This window comes from Ischnura elegans, chromosome 2 (assembly GCF_921293095.1).
Source record: "Ischnura elegans chromosome 2, ioIscEleg1.1, whole genome shotgun sequence".
NCBI lineage: Eukaryota > Metazoa > Arthropoda > Insecta > Odonata > Coenagrionidae > Ischnura > Ischnura elegans.
This window is the reverse complement of record NC_060247.1, coordinates 52,080,521-52,097,660: the sequence shown is the minus strand read 5'-3', so window position 1 is coordinate 52,097,660 and position 17,140 is coordinate 52,080,521. Positions and strand designations below refer to the sequence as shown.

The following is a 17,140-nucleotide window of genomic DNA, read 5'->3' as shown; positions in this document are numbered from 1 at the left end:
TGCTAATGAAGTCATTCGACACTACTCTTGAGTATGGTCAAGAGAAGATTATAAGGGTCGATTTGAAGTCATCACAAGAGATAGGTATGGTATTTGGTATCTGTGTCTCCTTTCACAGGAAACCAGTAATACCACCAGAATTTCTCAATAATATGACTTATCTTTCAGAGAATTAGAAAGATCATTGACTAATACCAATTGATTGAAAATAGAGAAAGAATTATAGCAGAAATGAAAGCATAGCAATGAAAGGCTGGAATGGTGGAAATTTCGCTACAAATTATCCACCTGCAATGTGAAAGAGTGCCTGATGATGATAAAAGCTGCTGAAATTTTGTTTAATTATAAAAATGTACGTGTATGATATGTATGAGTTGGGAAATATGAATACAAAAAAGAAATAAAAATAATTTTATTGAAGATTATCTCCTTTTTTCAATTTATCCTCAAGGCAATTGAATCATGTAGACATTTTTCAATTTCCATGTTTAAAAATAGTACACAAATTTCAAATAAAAATAAGTTATGTTTTATATCATGTATACGACCAAAACAAAATTGACTTAACTCAAATTTTCTCATTCTCGATCATTCCTATACAGAAATATGTTTAATTTTTCACAGCATTAATATGCATTCTCCGATTGAAATGCAGTTCATTAACCCTTTCACTGCTGTGGACGTATAATCCGGGACCCTATCCTCGACCAGGTTACCCACGCAGAACCGTCTCCACGACCCTACCAGCAGGCAGCCTACCTCCCGAATAGTGACCGCTCTGACTGCAATTTGAAAATCAATCAATCAATCAATCCGATCATCAAAAAATTATTGTTCACATCGCACTCTTGCCAATGATGCAATCAAATACGTCTTGAACCGTGTTTCTGCAATGAAAAATAGCGATTTTGTTAACTTTGCTAAAATGACCATTTTTCCGGTTGTCCGCAGCCACATTTTTAGCAAAGTTAACAAAATCGTTATTTTTCATCGTAGAAACACGGTTCAAAGACGTACCTGATAGCTTGATTGGCAGGAGTGCGATGAAAACAATAATTTTTTGATGATCGGACTGATTGATCGATTTTCAAATTGCAGTCAGAGTGGTCACTTTTCGGGAGGCAGGCCCCCGCTGGTGGGGACGAAGAGACGGTCTTGCGTGGGTGAGCTCGTCGAGGATAGGGCCGCGGATTACAGACCCTTCGGAGGGTGTACCACACCCATCCTGGAAGTACCTGCTCCATGGACCCACGAAACGCATTTTAACATTTTCGCCGCATGTGAGGAGAATGTTTTCGGAGATAGAACAGCAGCGAAAGGGTTAATAAGTGCCATTAAAAAAATTGCTTTTTTTAGTGTAAAAATAAGCAATGGAAATGGAAAATTATTGTGTATGAAATATGCATTTTTCACCAACATTTGATGATGCTTCGAAGATCCTTTCAATAGTTTAACCTTAAACTGTAGTTGTCATGATTTTTGAGTGAACTGCACGGACGTTTCACTTATTATTGTTCCCACTTTTAATGAATTAACGGCGTAAATGAGTACTGCCAAGTAAAAATAACTCCTTGAAAGCGGTATAGGTTATCAGTTGCACAGAAATTTAATTTTTTCTTTCACGAAGGAATGAGGTCGATGTGGCCGTTAACTCCTGTGCCAATCTTTTCAACGGTTGTAGTAAACTGATAAAAGAAATCCTGGTAAATATAAATCTGCTCTACTTAAAAAAAAAACGCGGGACAACTAGTACATCGATCTTGGATACTTTGTTCAAGAACTGCAGCCTAATATATCTTGAAGAGGAATCCCATAAAACTGCTTTAGGGCATCTCGCAGCGGTGCGATAAATCCAGCGGCAAGACAGCGAGAAACTTAAGCGATAAAGGTTCCAAAACCAAGGCCAGGGATGAGCAAGGAGATACTCTCCATTCATCGGTTTGGGCATTTGAGGTTAGGGGAAACAGAATTTTGGCAATATTTCATCACTTCCCTAGTTGTGCGTTTTTATGGGAAGCATATGAAAGTCACGGCATTCTGATTCCATGAATGATGGATTAAAATTAATAAAACCAATAATAATCATTTGAGAGATATAAAACTGTGTAATTTATCGGGGCTTCTATGGTTACTTTTTTGGGTGTTATTCCACATAGATGTTTATTAATTGATGAAGCTTCACGGGCAATGCTGCTCGCATCTTCACGCAAGACAAAATTGTCGGCAACTGGCAAGGATGAGAACAAGGAGGATATCCGAAAGATGGAGGCACTAATGAGAATTATGCCTGTTAAATTAGATTTTTCGTAATTGTATCTATAGACTTGAAATACTTAATCACCTTAAAAAACGAACCATCTCGGTATATATTAGATTACTCTAAATGATGACTACTTGAAAATAATACTTAAGACTTTTTTAGCTCATGTGATTAAGGGATATTCATAATATACCATTTTTAATCGTATAAATATGTTTGAAATTTCGCCTCCCTAAAATTGACTCAAAATGTAATTGACCTAGAGATAAAAAAAAAACATCTGACCCATAATCTGAATGTATATTTCTAATTAATCTCAAATCTACTTTTATGAAATTTGACCGTGACAATTTAGATACGAGGATACTTGCTTGGATATTCTGGTACTTTAAGGTCGAGTGACTCCAAAACGATTTGACAGAAATCATGCATATTTTGTTGCATACGGATGAAGTGCTCAAGGCTGTAAATGAAACCGTGCCAATTTGATCCGCTGACCCGGTGAAGATCTGCCAATCACAATCGCTGATAAATTTGATAATCAACTTACAATTAGTAGCATTAGTACATTCAAGCCAACTCTTAACAACTTACATCTTTACCTCACACTCTTTTATCTTATGCGATGCTTCACGTAAATTGCGGGGACATTGGGCGTCTTGCGAATTTTAAATGGGTAAATTACGACATGATTAAATTTACATTTATTTGAGTGACACTTGTATGAAATATATCATATGATAACATTTATAAACTGCTGTAAACAATTTAAAGTGTCGTAGGACAGAGTAATGAAATGGATGAAACTTATTTAAATTTCATACAGGTATTTAAAAAAAAATATGAATCAGTTAAGATGCTTACAAATGTTGAAGGTAGATTATGCTATGAGATTTTGGAGAACTCGGGCTATATCGACATCTTTCCGTCACCTAAGATGTTTGAATGGGATGCGAAAATTGCACCAAGGAAAATTTTAAAATAAGAGTTCATACTACTGGAAATGCAGCAAAAATGAAATATTTGCAAATGAAAATCCTAATCTTTATAGCAAATGACAACTACATTGTTAGAACGCAAGTAACTATCATTCAATCCGGGGCTATATGACACTAGAAGGATTCAAAAGGACTGAAGGTTTGAATAATTAAGGGGAAGTTTTTTTCATATCGCGCTCCGTTCTAATACAAGCTTTTTGACTCCTCGCTTGACCGTATTCGACCATCAGAAGGGGTCCTGCAAGGCGCCAGAATTAGGCAACCTAAAGGACGAAAAAAAGCTCGGTTGCGCCCACCTGGTGACCGATAGGTGTCTAAATAATTAAAAGGTAAAATATCCTTAGTACAGAAGTTCTTACCACCATCACGTTACGTCGGATGAAAACAAAAAAAAGTAAAATATATCAAGTTGTCCCAATTTCCAAACTCCCAGTATACATAGGGAATACATTCGTTTTATTGGCCACGTGGATTTTTTTCATTAAGGAAAGATAAATGACAATTATTTTGCTAAATATTGGTTGGACATGGGATCGAAGTAAAAGCAAATTTTATACCAAAGCCCATGGAATCCTGGCTAAGGTGATTTTCGACTGAGAGCACGAGGTTTGGGCAATGTTTTCCTTATTAGCTGTTCACTGTGTTTCTAACAGGATTTTACGCGCTGGTTTTATCCAGGCGCTCCAATTTTTCGACGCTTACGTATTTCTGAAACGCGATAGAAATTTCCGCCCACGAGGATATGGCTTAATCGAGGGATTAGCTCGTGGCGACTCGTCTGCTGGGAGGTTGGTGATGGATTGTGCCCAAAGTATTGGGCCCGAGTCGCCGCCGCTGTGAAATGAGCTTATGCGATCGTTCCCTGCGTGCAAAATCTCTTTGACACATCGGTGAGAGGCCGACGTCGAGTCATCCATCACGAAAAATGGACGAATTGAGATAAGGGTGTGGGCGGGTAAATGACAGATAGGGGAGCCGTGTGGTACGATGGAGGTGTCTCTTTCCCCTTTTAGCTTCCTTTACCCTCCACCTGTGTGGAAGGTAGCTCACCACGAAGAGAGAAGAATAAAAGACGTAGGGATGGATGGAGACTCGGAAAAAATTGAGAATGAAAAGCGGAAATATAATGGAAAGAAGTAAAAGGGTAAAAAGCACTAAACGTGCTTGATTTAGAATCCATGAACTACATTATTCCAGTGTACCCACGTGCACTTTTCAGGCGTGTTGATGCTTAGTGGTAGTCATTTTTAAATCGTTTAAGTTTGTTCATTTTTAAAATTAATATTTCCTTTCAAGCCCATTTGAATTAATAAAATCAACAGATTTAGGCGTTACTTGGTGGAACGATGAGATATTCATGGTGAAATAAAAACACAGTACTATTCCACAACCTTATATTTTTGCAGTCTACTAGTTTCAACGTTTACACCGTCATTATCAAGATAACGTTGAAACTAGTAGACTGCAAAAATATAAGGTTGTGGAATAGTACTGTGTTTTTATTTCACCATGAACATTTGAATTAAGTTCCGTTAAACATTTAATCCTCAGAAAAAAGTAATTTAATTAAAACAACAGCTTGGGGCAACACTGGAGTTGTATGATGATGCAGTTTTTATTTTTTAAATTCAAATGTAGAAATGAAATACCTAATTAAAATGTCAATCTTTTATTTTCCTTATTCAACTCAATTTATTATCAAATAATGTACAGTCAGAAAGGTTAATTTTTAGCTAAAGGTTTTGAAGATTACATTTATATTCATGTAGAAAAATTCTGCAGCCCAGGGATCTTCTTTATTGATACTGTTCAAATGAATATACTCTAAATAAATATAATCCCGCAATTATTACCACAGTAAATGATATTAGAATAGAGTAGTGTTGTGTGCAAATATTCTGCACCTGAATTGTGTTTATAGTGTGCGAAGCATATTTCAAATATGTTGATGAAAAATTAATTACGCAAACTAACTATTTTAGAACGATATAAAAATAACTGATAAATTCTATATTTTAATGTCATCCCGAAAGTTTTATTAATTATCAGTAATTTCAACAATTTGATTGGTTGCAGAAGCACTTAGTTAAAGAATAAAGTCAGTCATAATTTTGAGTAATCTTGTAGTTTTAGAACTGAATGCATTTAAATGGCTCTGTATAGCCATGAAAAGGTTTATGATTGCCGTATTGCATTCAAGAATTTTAATTTCGCTCCTTTTTTCAATGCTCTCCCAGCTGGAATAACCTCTTCCCTATTTGTCATCAAAGCTTTTATAAATTTTAAATGAAGCTATATATTTATGTGGAATCATAAAAAATCTGGGAATCAGGGCGGTTTAAAAAAATTAGGGATTGACAGGATAATATCCTGTTTTCAGTGTAATTTATCATTGGCAATTTTAACTACCGGTTATCTATCTGCACTTAAAGAAGATTATAATTCATTTATTCCGCTTGTTATGCGTAAGAAAACCATCAGATTTTCAAGCTCCTATACTTTTCAATATTAATGAAAATTTCCAGGCTCGTATAAATTCTATTTTCATCAATATATAATATGTGTCATAACCTATATTACGTCTAATACCTTATTACCTTTAATATGTTTTTATAGATTACCTATAGATGACAGATGATAAAAATATGCGTTTAATTATCTTACTGTGATAAAATTCAAATTGTAGCCAGGCAGTCAAGCCAATTTGGTTAGTGCTACTGTCATCTTGGTTAATTTTGTGGAAGTAGTATGTTTGAAAGCGTTAGCCAAGGGAAAAAATCTTTTCCTCATTCACGTAGCTCTAACGAGAGATAAGGCGAGTGATGTTTGAGGCTGATGTGAAGTCAAGGTCTTGGCTGGAAGAGTATATGCAGCAGATTTCATCAGAGCGAGAAATATTTTGCTCCGGCGGAGTGTAATTCCTCGCGGTTTACTAATGAAGGAACTTAAGGGCGGTGGCCGGAAACCTTTGCCTCTGGAAAGCCGCGAGTGAATAAGATACCGATAAAGAGGTCAAAGTTCCTTGTGACCCAATTACTTTGTCTTCAATAACGAGGTTTATCTTGCCCTGTGAAAGTTTGGTAACCTCTTGAACTTTCATTACGTCTAAGTCTAATATTGTCTGAATTCCCCCAAAAATTGTATGCTCTCACACACGTACATTTTGTTTGCAGTAGTGAGAATCTAGATTCTTTTTTATTTAAAACTAGCTGACCCGGCGAACTTCGTATCGCCTAACAATCAATGAAATTAAAGTTTACTTACACCATTTATAAATCAAGAGCGGCTGTATCGTTTTTAATCATGTTTAATTTATTATAAAGAAATAAGGATACAAATTCAATAAAACTACGTAAATGAGTACCAAAATTGCTTGTCAGAAGGACATTTTCTTTATTGAATCTATATAGGGTGGATCGGAGCACGTCTACGCGGATATTTTTCAGCAAATTTTCTTACGTTTTAGCTTAAGAAATTTTGGGCATTGTGGTTTAATAAAGCAGTTCATGAAATAAAAATTATACGCATTCAGTTGTTGGCTATTTGCGTTATTAGCTGTAAAAAAATGTTTTTAGGTCCAAGTCTGTTGCATACACTTGGCCCATTCAGGGGGGAGGTTGACACAACCCCAGACCGACGCTTGACTGATGCTCAAAATCGTGCAAGAAGAGCCCCTATGAGGCAGCATTCGCATAAAATGACTTAAGGCGCGCCAGTTTTAGTATCTCTGTTTGAAAAAAATGCACTGCGTAAACGTACTGCATGCGTAAACGCACCACGGTGAGCTCTACACATTCGGGTTTAATTTCTTGCGTCAAGCACCTTCTGATAAACAACAGTTTTTGTTTTGTTATCAGGCGCAAGATGAAGCGGATGAAGCTAAATAAATATAGCGAAGCAAAGCAGTGACGCAGCGAGGGGAGGTTTTGGGGGATAAACCCCACCCCCCCAAGAGCTTAGAGAATTTTTTTATGATAGATTTTGTTATTAATATTAGGGGGACGGATGACTAACAAACAAAACATATTTAACTATTCACACAGACGCAAAACCCACTATTTTGAACCATTTATCTTAAAAAATGTCTGGGGGAAGTGCCCCCACACTTCCCGCTTACCTTAGCGAGTTTTCTATACCCTACAGACCCGTGGTATTAGCTGCGCCCAAAACCCCCTATCCTAGCTACGCACTTGAAGCGAAGGAAGAAATAGAGAGGATGGTTTATCGACTCGTGAACATAGCACGTTAAATTGACCATGAGAAAATCATGGGTTTTCATTAGCACATGAGCACAAACAACACAAAAACTGAAAGACTGACCATGCGATTTTTTAATCGTTATCACGAATGCAACACGAATTGGAAATTGAATACGTTTAATCTCAAAAGGGCATATGAGTTGAGATAATGGAATCTACGGAATAAGGACTTCCTCACCTTTGAATTTTCCTTTGAGTGAAGTTGCGTGAATCACATTCATTACCAATTATTTTAATCGCCAAACACGTTCCGTTGGATAGTTTAGGCTTCGAAAGATCATGAACACAGAAACTACATTTTTCTGTAAATCGTGCCTTGGTAAGCTAGGTATGTCCAAGGACTTAAAATATTCAGATAGGTAGTTGGTGATTTCGTCTTCGTTTGTTACACATTTAAAAGATTCGAATTCATGCAGAGTACGAACTATTTGAATTTACCTCGTTTTAGTCATCCGCATCTTCGTTCTTGCTCGCTAAATCAACCATCTTTGATTCTTTTGGTGATCAATCATATTCTGGAACTCTTTGTTGATGAGCTCACTGAAACTAATTTGCAATCATCCCAAGGAAATGAGTTAAAACTACTCGATTCCTCGACAGGAACACGGACATTACCGTTTGTCAACAATTGCTTGGAGATTTGTTTACAAACACGGTAGTGAAGTGTCAACTCGAGCTTGGCAACGGCTGGGCTTACAATTACCTCGAATTAAATTTCTTAAATGTAATTTCAATTTAATTAATATTTTGAATATATTTAGTAATTAAAATGTTATATTGTTACTAAATTCAGTTATTAAAGTGGTAAAAACAAAACAAATTATTTAATTTGTAGTTTTGACCGACTTATCAATTGTTGTGTTACTATAACTCCTAAAAGCATGTCCATAGGAAAGAGATGAATTTTTTTTGTGAAATTATCCTTTTTTTAATGGCCTATATGTTAACCCCGCCTGAGACGAATCCAAAGAACCAAATCTCATTGAAATCGGTGCAGCCATTCTCGAGTTATAAGTGTTCTAACTAACATGATTTTCGACTTTCTTTTATATATCTTCTTCTTATATATAAAAATGAATCGCAAAATGTGTTGGTAAGCGCATAACTCAACAACGCCTGGACCAATTTGGCCAATTCTTTTTTTTAAATGTTCGTTGAAGTCCAAGGATGGTTCTTACGGCGAGAAAAAATCGAATAATTGCCGGGAAAACCCTAAAAACTTTTTCACATACAAACGTTTTCTAACTAAAACGTAGAATCAATTTGAGCTTTATTGCTATTATATAAAGTTCATATTAAATTACAAGCACTCACTGTTATCTAAGAAATGTAGGTGTGTTCCTAACGTCAAAAAGTAAATTTGCACTTTCTTACCGCTATACAAAGTTCAAATTCAATCATATCTATCAAAACAGTGTGCGTGTGTGCGTTGGAGCACAGAATACGTCGTTGGAGGATTTAATGTCGCGTTCCGAAACTAAAAAAAAGTGATCGCGGACCCGACCAAATTGAATAGTCACAAAATATAATAATAACAACTTGGTTGGATTCGCGATATTATTTCTTTTGTTTTACTTTCGGCAAGCGACAAAAAAATAAAACATTGGTATGGCTTTAAAGGATTTGACTTCAAGTCATATCAGATTAAAAAAAAAAAACAAATTAAAAAAACAACTGTCAATGTCGATTTGCCGCCTTTGCCGGTGTTGTTTTTCTTGGATTTTCTGTTATACTCTACTGAGTGTGCTTTTGTTTTGTTTGCAGTGTTTTGTTATCTACCTATGAAAAAAAGTTATTGCATGTGACACAATATTTTAATAATGCCTCCTATAAGACGAGGCAATTTAAGTAGAAGAACACGAAATGCTACAAACCAAGCTAATTACCGATCTAATCGTACTGCACAAGAACGTGACGACCGAAATGAACATGAAAGAATTAGGATATCACAAACACGTGAAGCGCGAGCACGACTTTCAAGTAATAATCGCGCAAATTTGAATCGAGCTGCTTTCAGTTACGATGTGTCAATTGACTACAGTAACTACCAATGTGTTGTTATTGGTTCTATGAACTCGGTTTGCTCACATTGTAAAGCATTAAAATACAAAAACGAAGCCAATGCCGCGCCCAATCGTCCAATGCATGAATCTTTTAACCAAGAGTTGCACCGAGAAAAACTGTATGATCTCAACACTTTGAAAGAATTAATTCAAACAAATCTTCCACTGTTGAATGAACAACAGAGGTATGTATTTGATACTCTTATGAAAGTAACAAATGATGAAACTGGGGGGATTTACTTCTTAGATGCACCTGGTGGTACAGGAAAAACTTTTTTGATTTCATTAATATTAGCAACAATTCGCTCACAAAATAAAATTGCACTTGCACTCGCTTCGTCGGGAATCGCAGCAACTTTGCTTGAAGGTGGTCGAACAGCCCATTCAGCACTAAAATTGCCATTAAATATGCAAAGCAATGAAACTCCAACCTGCAACATTTCGAAGAACTCTGCAATGGCAAAGGTTTTGCAGCAATGTCAATTGATCATTTGGGATGAATGCACGATGGCACATAAAAAATTTTTGGAGGCTTTAGACAGAACCTTAAAAGATCTACGGAGCAATCAGAACCGATTTGGTGGTGCAATGATTTTATTAGCAGGAGATTTTCGTCAAACATTGCCAGTGATTCCACGATCAACGCCAGCTGATGAACTCAACGCATGTCTAAAGTCATCCAATTTGTGGAAATATGTCAAAGTACTTCATTTAAGCAAGAATATGCGTGTTGAGTTGCAAAATGACCAATCTGGAAACATATTCTCTAAACAACTCATTGACATTGGTAATGGCAATTTTCCTATTGACATGTTGACTGGATGCATTAACTTTCCTCAAAGTTTTTGTCATTTAACTCAATCAAAAGAAGAACTCATTCAGAAGGTATTTCCAGATGTTGCTCAAAATTACAGAAACCATGATTGGTTAAGCGAACGAGCTATATTGGCAGCCAAAAACATTGATGTAAATGAATTAAATTTCAAAATTCAAGAACAAATTACAGGCGAATCGAGGATATATAAATCAGTTGATTCGGCAACTAACCAAGACGATGTAGTTAACTATCTACCGGAATTTTTAAACTCGCTGGATTTGCCAGGATTGCCACCTCACAATCTTCAATTAAAGGTTGGATCGGTAATTATAATGTTGCGAAATATCAACCAATCGCGCCTTTGCAACGGCACACGGTTAGCGATAAAAAAAACTACTAAACAACGTGATAGAAGCAACTATATTGAAAGGAAAGTATAAAGGAGAAGATGTTCTCATACCGCGCATCCCAATGATTCCGACTGATGTGCCATTTGAGTTTAAACGACTACAGTTTCCAGTGCGGCTTGCTTTTGCTATGACCATAAACAAGTCCCAGGGGCAATCATGAAGTGTTTGTGGTATTAATTTGGAAAACCCATGTTTCTCACATGGTCAATTGTATGTTGCCTGTTCCCGTATTGGAAAACCATCAGATTTGTTTGTCTATGCGCCAGGTAATCGTAATGTAAAACATCGTTTATCACAAAGCACTACAATGAAAATAGAACTGATTTTTTTTAATAATTATGATTTACATGATTAAAATTACTTACTTTTAAATGCTTATAGTGTTTTATTTAATTATTTTTAATTCACACCGAATTATTACCAGGGTGACGGTTCTGTTCAGGATAATTTTTTGCAAAGAATATAAAAAAAGGTAGGAACAAAACACTGCCACATTACAAATTTTTTTGACAGGACGAAGTCTGTCGGGTCAGCTAGTATAAGATTAAAATAAGAAGTAAGCGATGTTACTTTTATTGTTTGTCGTATATATATAAAACAGCTTTTAAGAGTGACGATCATGTGTTACTCTTCGGCCTTGGAACATCGGTTGCCTTTCCCCGAGGTTCTACGAACTTGAAGCTGAGAACCTATCAGAGAAAACCAAGTAAAAATCTATGGCACATTTTTTCTATCCATAAAAAACAACTTCTGCACAAAGTGAGAAGACAATCTTCCAGCCATTTCTTAGCGTCTGACGTGCCGCTCAGGAAGAAATAGATATGCAGGGTGTGGTTATCCGGCTGATCGAACTCCGAAGATTAGTAAAATCAGAAGAATTAAGCGTGATGGAGTGGAATATTTTCATATTGAAAGAAACTCATGCAATTTTCCACGATTCTCAACTTTTATTCCCAACATAGGTTTCGATGTTACTAAATCATCTTCAAGTACAAAATGTTTCGGATTAGGTACAATGTTGTACCTTGAAGCTGATGTAGTAACATCTAAGGCTAGGTCTCGAATTAAAGTTCAAAATTGTGGAAAATTTCAAATGATTTTCAATTCAGAAGATTATGCTTGCTAAGATTTATCAGTCAGTATTGAATATGTTAAAATGTTTCAGCCATTAGATAAAGAATATGAACGGGCATATTATAAGCACTTGCCGGCCTAAGAACTTTTAATCAATATCTTATTATGGTTCACGTGCTTCAAGGTAGATCGAAAATATCTCTAAGCTCAAGTTAAGGGCAAAGCATTTAAGACCCATGGCTAACCCAAGGTCCGGCCAAAAGGTTATTTATGGGATCTGGGGTTGAAAGTTAAAAAAATGCACTTTTCAATTTCCTAAAGATTTAGTTGAGATAACTCTCATTTGTACTGTTTTCATTTAAGTTCTAGCTGGAAGTGACTAAATCAGCTTCCACGGAGTACGGCCATAGTTATCTCCTCGGAAAAACTGCTACTCCCTTTCACCGAAGGTGAACGAACTCAAAACTGAGAATCAATCAGTGAAAAAAATATAAAAATTCTTACACCTTATTCTTCCACTTTGAAACTTATCTTCTCAATCTCATATGCAGATTGAGAAGTACTATGGCCTTGCTACATACAAGTACGTGCAAGTATGTAGCAAGGCCATAGAGTCACATCGTCTATAAGGAAGTTTCCTTTGTGGAAAAACGTATAAGTTGAGGTTGAGTAAGGAAAGAAAAAATGGAGGAAATATTAAGGATTAGGAAAGAGTAAGGTAAAAAAGGTTTCATATGTAACCTGAGTTGAGAGTAAATAGAAAATCTACAGAAAAGCTGTTTGCCTACCTATCATCTTTGCGGCAAGAAATCCATATGGCACATTTTTTTTACTGAGGCTTATTGGAACGGACAAAGGGTGTTTTTCAGGGCACGAGATGCTAAGAGCATTGGAGAAGAGGAAGAATGGAGGGGGTAATACATGCAAAAGTGGAAAATAAGACGCCCTATGGGGTTGGATAGCATCATCTACATTCAGCCGAGGTTCGCATCTGGTGGAAAGACGATAACAAGAAGAGGGATGGGGTATAGTGAGAAATTTAAAGAGGATAGAGACGTGGACAGGGTTCAGTAGGACAACCTTGCTCCTCTTGAGTTTCAAAATCTGTATACTCACTATATGATGCACAATCAGGAATATTCAGTAAATCATCCTCACGCAAAATTCATACTTGCCTTTGAAAAATTCATTGCCGGCCTCGGTGACGGCGGGGTAAAGTCCTCTACTGCCAAACCGAAGGTCTCGGGTTCGAGTCTTTCCTAGGTAGATTGTCCCCACCCAGAGGATGTTTGTGCTTGATAGTCGTATTTACACGTTATTATCCTCGTAATAAAAGGCCCAAAATGAGCTGCTTTCGGGATGCTGAAGATGAATAAATAAATAAAATAGTGAAAACTCCAATGACCTGAGATGCATGCACACTTTTAACTGTATCCATCAGCTAAGTCAAAGAGCAGCGGTGTAGTTTGGTGTCTCGATTTAATTGACGCATAAGAACATAAAGACTTCAACAGAAGTACATAAAGTTATTTTACTCACGTTTTTTCGTTATATAAGTCGGTATAGTTTTTTATTGTGGTTCCCTTTAAGGACGTGAGATTCCGTTGGAAAAAGCAAAATATCCTCTTTCCTTGCTTAAAATTTCTATGGACTTTGTGCCACGCATTTGTAGATATTTGGAGAAGAAAATGTAATTTATTTGATCTAAATTTTTTGGCAAATTTTTAGCTCAGTAGCAATCCTATTAATCGATACGTGTATAAATTTTCAAAACAGAGACCGTCTTGATTAAAGCCTGTAGTGTGGTCTTCTTATTCTAAGCCAGCCTTAAATAACACGAGGGAAAAATCCGTATAAATGCGATTATCCAATATTAGCGTGCACGGTATTTGAACATTTTTTATGGTTTTGAATCCATTATGTATTGTGTATTTCGTATTTTTTATTAAGCAATGGTTACGGTTTAAGACCATACATTTTACAGTATCTGGAAATATCTGAAGTCGTACACAATTCCTAATGTTTTCACGAAAAATATTATTTTGTTGGCAGGTTATTTTTTAGATATCGTTTACGTGGTCTGTACTTAACGAGGATATTATTAATATTCTCTATTCGTTGCTGGGAAGCCAACGTGGGAAAAATAGGTGAAGACGTTGCATGCGATAGCAGAGGGTGAAAAGTTATTTCCTATTTTATGCATTTATATTAAATTGTATGATGTATTTTAAGAGAAAGAGAAGTATATCATCAAGAGATATCGTATTATTTTTTGAGGTAAAAGCATTAACCCACTGCATGAGTGCAAAAATCACCTCGGACGTATTTGCCAAGTTAGGGCGTAAAATATAATATTCTGTGGTGATAATATATATTTCTGCTATTTTATCTTTTTCTTTTGATTCCGCCATTATGAATAGGGCTTAAAAACTAGAATAAATCGAGATCGATTGGTTTGGTATGGAAAACTGCTCATAGATAATGACGGGTGAAGAATCGAAAGGGTGATTAATACTTATTGATCACAAAAATGAAGGAAAAAATGATTGATGATGCTCTCACTGCCAATGGAGAGAAGCTGATTCGGGTTAAGGAGTTAGGTCTTCAAGGAAATATGCGGGAAAGGGGATACAGAGAGCGTTGCGGGTGAAATTTGGGGGCAAGGAGGCTTAATATAGTGATGAGACTGATATATAATCGGGATCATGCGTTTTTGCCGTAAAATGAAACTAAATAATGAAGGAAGGATAATTGCTTTTAATGAATTCATGAAGGCAGGAATTTTTTTAAATTCTTAATTCCTTCAAACCAGCAATTATGAAAGCAATTAGTATCATTTTAACCTTAATCCCCAAATTAAACACATTTTTTCCTCCGAATATGGGATTTTCGTTTTTCTTCTAGCATATCGATCATTGGCTGAAACTTTGTTTATAATTATAACATAATAGGCATAACCAGGAAATCGAACCCTGAATGCTCTACATTATTTTTTTGCAGTAATTCCAGTTATTTTAGGGACTCATCCTCACTTACTGCCGATTGATTTGGGGTTAATCAAACAAGAAGATTAGGTGTCGAGGATATATTATGCACTGTGGAGCTCCATATTGTATTGTCAAGGAAGCGGGCTGACTACGACGCCCTGTTTTTCATCAGCCTTCCTATTTTACAATTCTCACGGAATAGAACCTGAGTAACTTAATTACCTTTACTGACGGAAAGTGTTTATGTCATCATAAAACTGTAAACCTCGTTTAACTTCCTCTTGAAGACCAAATAAAGGCGGTAATAACCTAGCCGTCTTTTTTGATCCACGTATTTTAGGTAATAAGAAAATGTAAGAATAAATGGAGGTGGTTGTTGATGACAGCTGTGTCATTTGCAGGGATCTCTCTTTGCCAATTATTTCTCTTAGGAATTTAGGGATTACTAATAGCATGAGAGACGTGGTATCTGGAGATGAAGCCGTACAAGATGAGCTGTGCGTTATGAATAGTTGACCCCAGGCTTCATAAAGAGAACTCCGTTCCATGGGATTACCGGTGGTAGCATGGGAATTCTAAAGTCGAAGTACTTTTGTAGACCTGAAGACCAAGAGTTTTTGTAGTCAAGAAAAGGCATTTTAAAGAAATTTCGGTGGTATTGCGAAAGCCTTAAGGGAATCTCCAATATTTCCTGGTCCGTGGGAAAAATATCACATTTCCACTGACTAAATTGTCATTTGTTTTATCTTTGAAGCTGAAATCATCTGCGTTTGTTTTCATGCTCGATTTAGTTGGTAAGGAGGAAGAAATCCTGAAATGCATGACCCAGGGAAATGAATACGTAAATGCGTGACGGTCTTAGGCCTTTTCCTTAGTCTGGAGTGAGCGCAATCCTTATCTTTTTCAATATTCGGAATATTTTACAGAGTTACATGTAAGATGTAGCAAAAACTATGAAGAATATCTCTGGATTTAAGTGATACCATGCTAGCAAAGACGCCTTGAATATTTGATTTTCTGTTGTCTTGAATTCCTCTCTCATTGCTCAGAATAAATTGATATTACTCAATTTATCATTCGTACGAGGGATTTCTCTGGGTCAAATGTCTTAGTTATGGAAATAATATGCAATTATAACATTGATGTATATCGAGAAAGGAAAATTATAACGCTGACAGTATTTATACTCTATAAATGTTTTTTTATCAGAATTACGTACTTATGCATTTTGATTCTTGAATGAGCCCCCAATACTTCCTGAATATAGGAAGAAAATTATTATGCTAAGTTAAATACCCAAATTTAAATGTTTGCAGTATAAGCATAATCTATCACGTTCACCCTTACGGGGGTGGTACAGTACTCGGAAAGGCAGAAGATTAGTCCGACATTCCGTAAAAACCGTGATAGCTTACCGTGACAGCAACTTTCATTTTACACCTGTATTACTTATGCGTTTTTGTCTCCCCTTGCTTTGATTTTGAAACAAAAAGAACTGTCAGCGAAAAAAAAAAAAAAGAATTTAGGGCGTGAATTATGAGATTTTATGTTGCAGAGTATTATTTTTCGGGATATCACTCTTCATCTATTATTTGCTCTTTGTCACTGAATCCTTTCGCTCTGCACACCTTTCACTTTGATAACAATTATTTTTGAGAACAAATTCGAGATATACGCTCGAAAAAAATAGTGATTGAGCTCACGATTTGCTTTGCGATGGAAACCAATGACTCACTTAACCTATCAACCTATTTATTTTTTCTTTGTAGTACTAGTGTATATCTCGAAAGAAATGCGTGCGTGAGGGAGCGAAATTTCTTTCCACTTTTTCAATCAAGATAGAAGAACTTTATGGAATTAATGATATCTATCCTCATTCATACGAGTTCTTTTCAATCGCAATGTTTTTCCTTTTATGAAAGCAGGAGGGGTTATTTATCACCTATGGTCGCGGCTTAATTTAGGGTCTACAAAAATATCTAAACAACCCAATTATGTGGCGGCACCTTTTGGTAAGGGATATATGCAAGTGATCAGACTTGGATAAATGCTGGGTTGAGGAGAGAGTTAAAACTGAAATATAATGAAAAGGCGTGGATGCCAACCTAGGGAGGGGGTGTGACTGTCCACACGTGACACTTATCCACTTGAGTGAAATATTTTATTCCGTCTTTGAGATTGAATCTACAAACAAAAGTTGAAATCCTTTTTATGGTCAGTAATCTTAAGAGGGCTGATAAATGAAAGATTATCATGAATCTTTGGAATTTTT

General features: G+C 36.1%; 1 protein-coding gene across 1 annotated transcript in view; it reads left to right on the top strand.

Moving 5' to 3' along the window:
• Positions 1-17,140, top strand: part of LOC124153730 — a 230,085-nt gene that overhangs the window by 192,980 nt on the left and 19,965 nt on the right. The gene's annotated exons all lie outside the window — the stretch shown is intronic.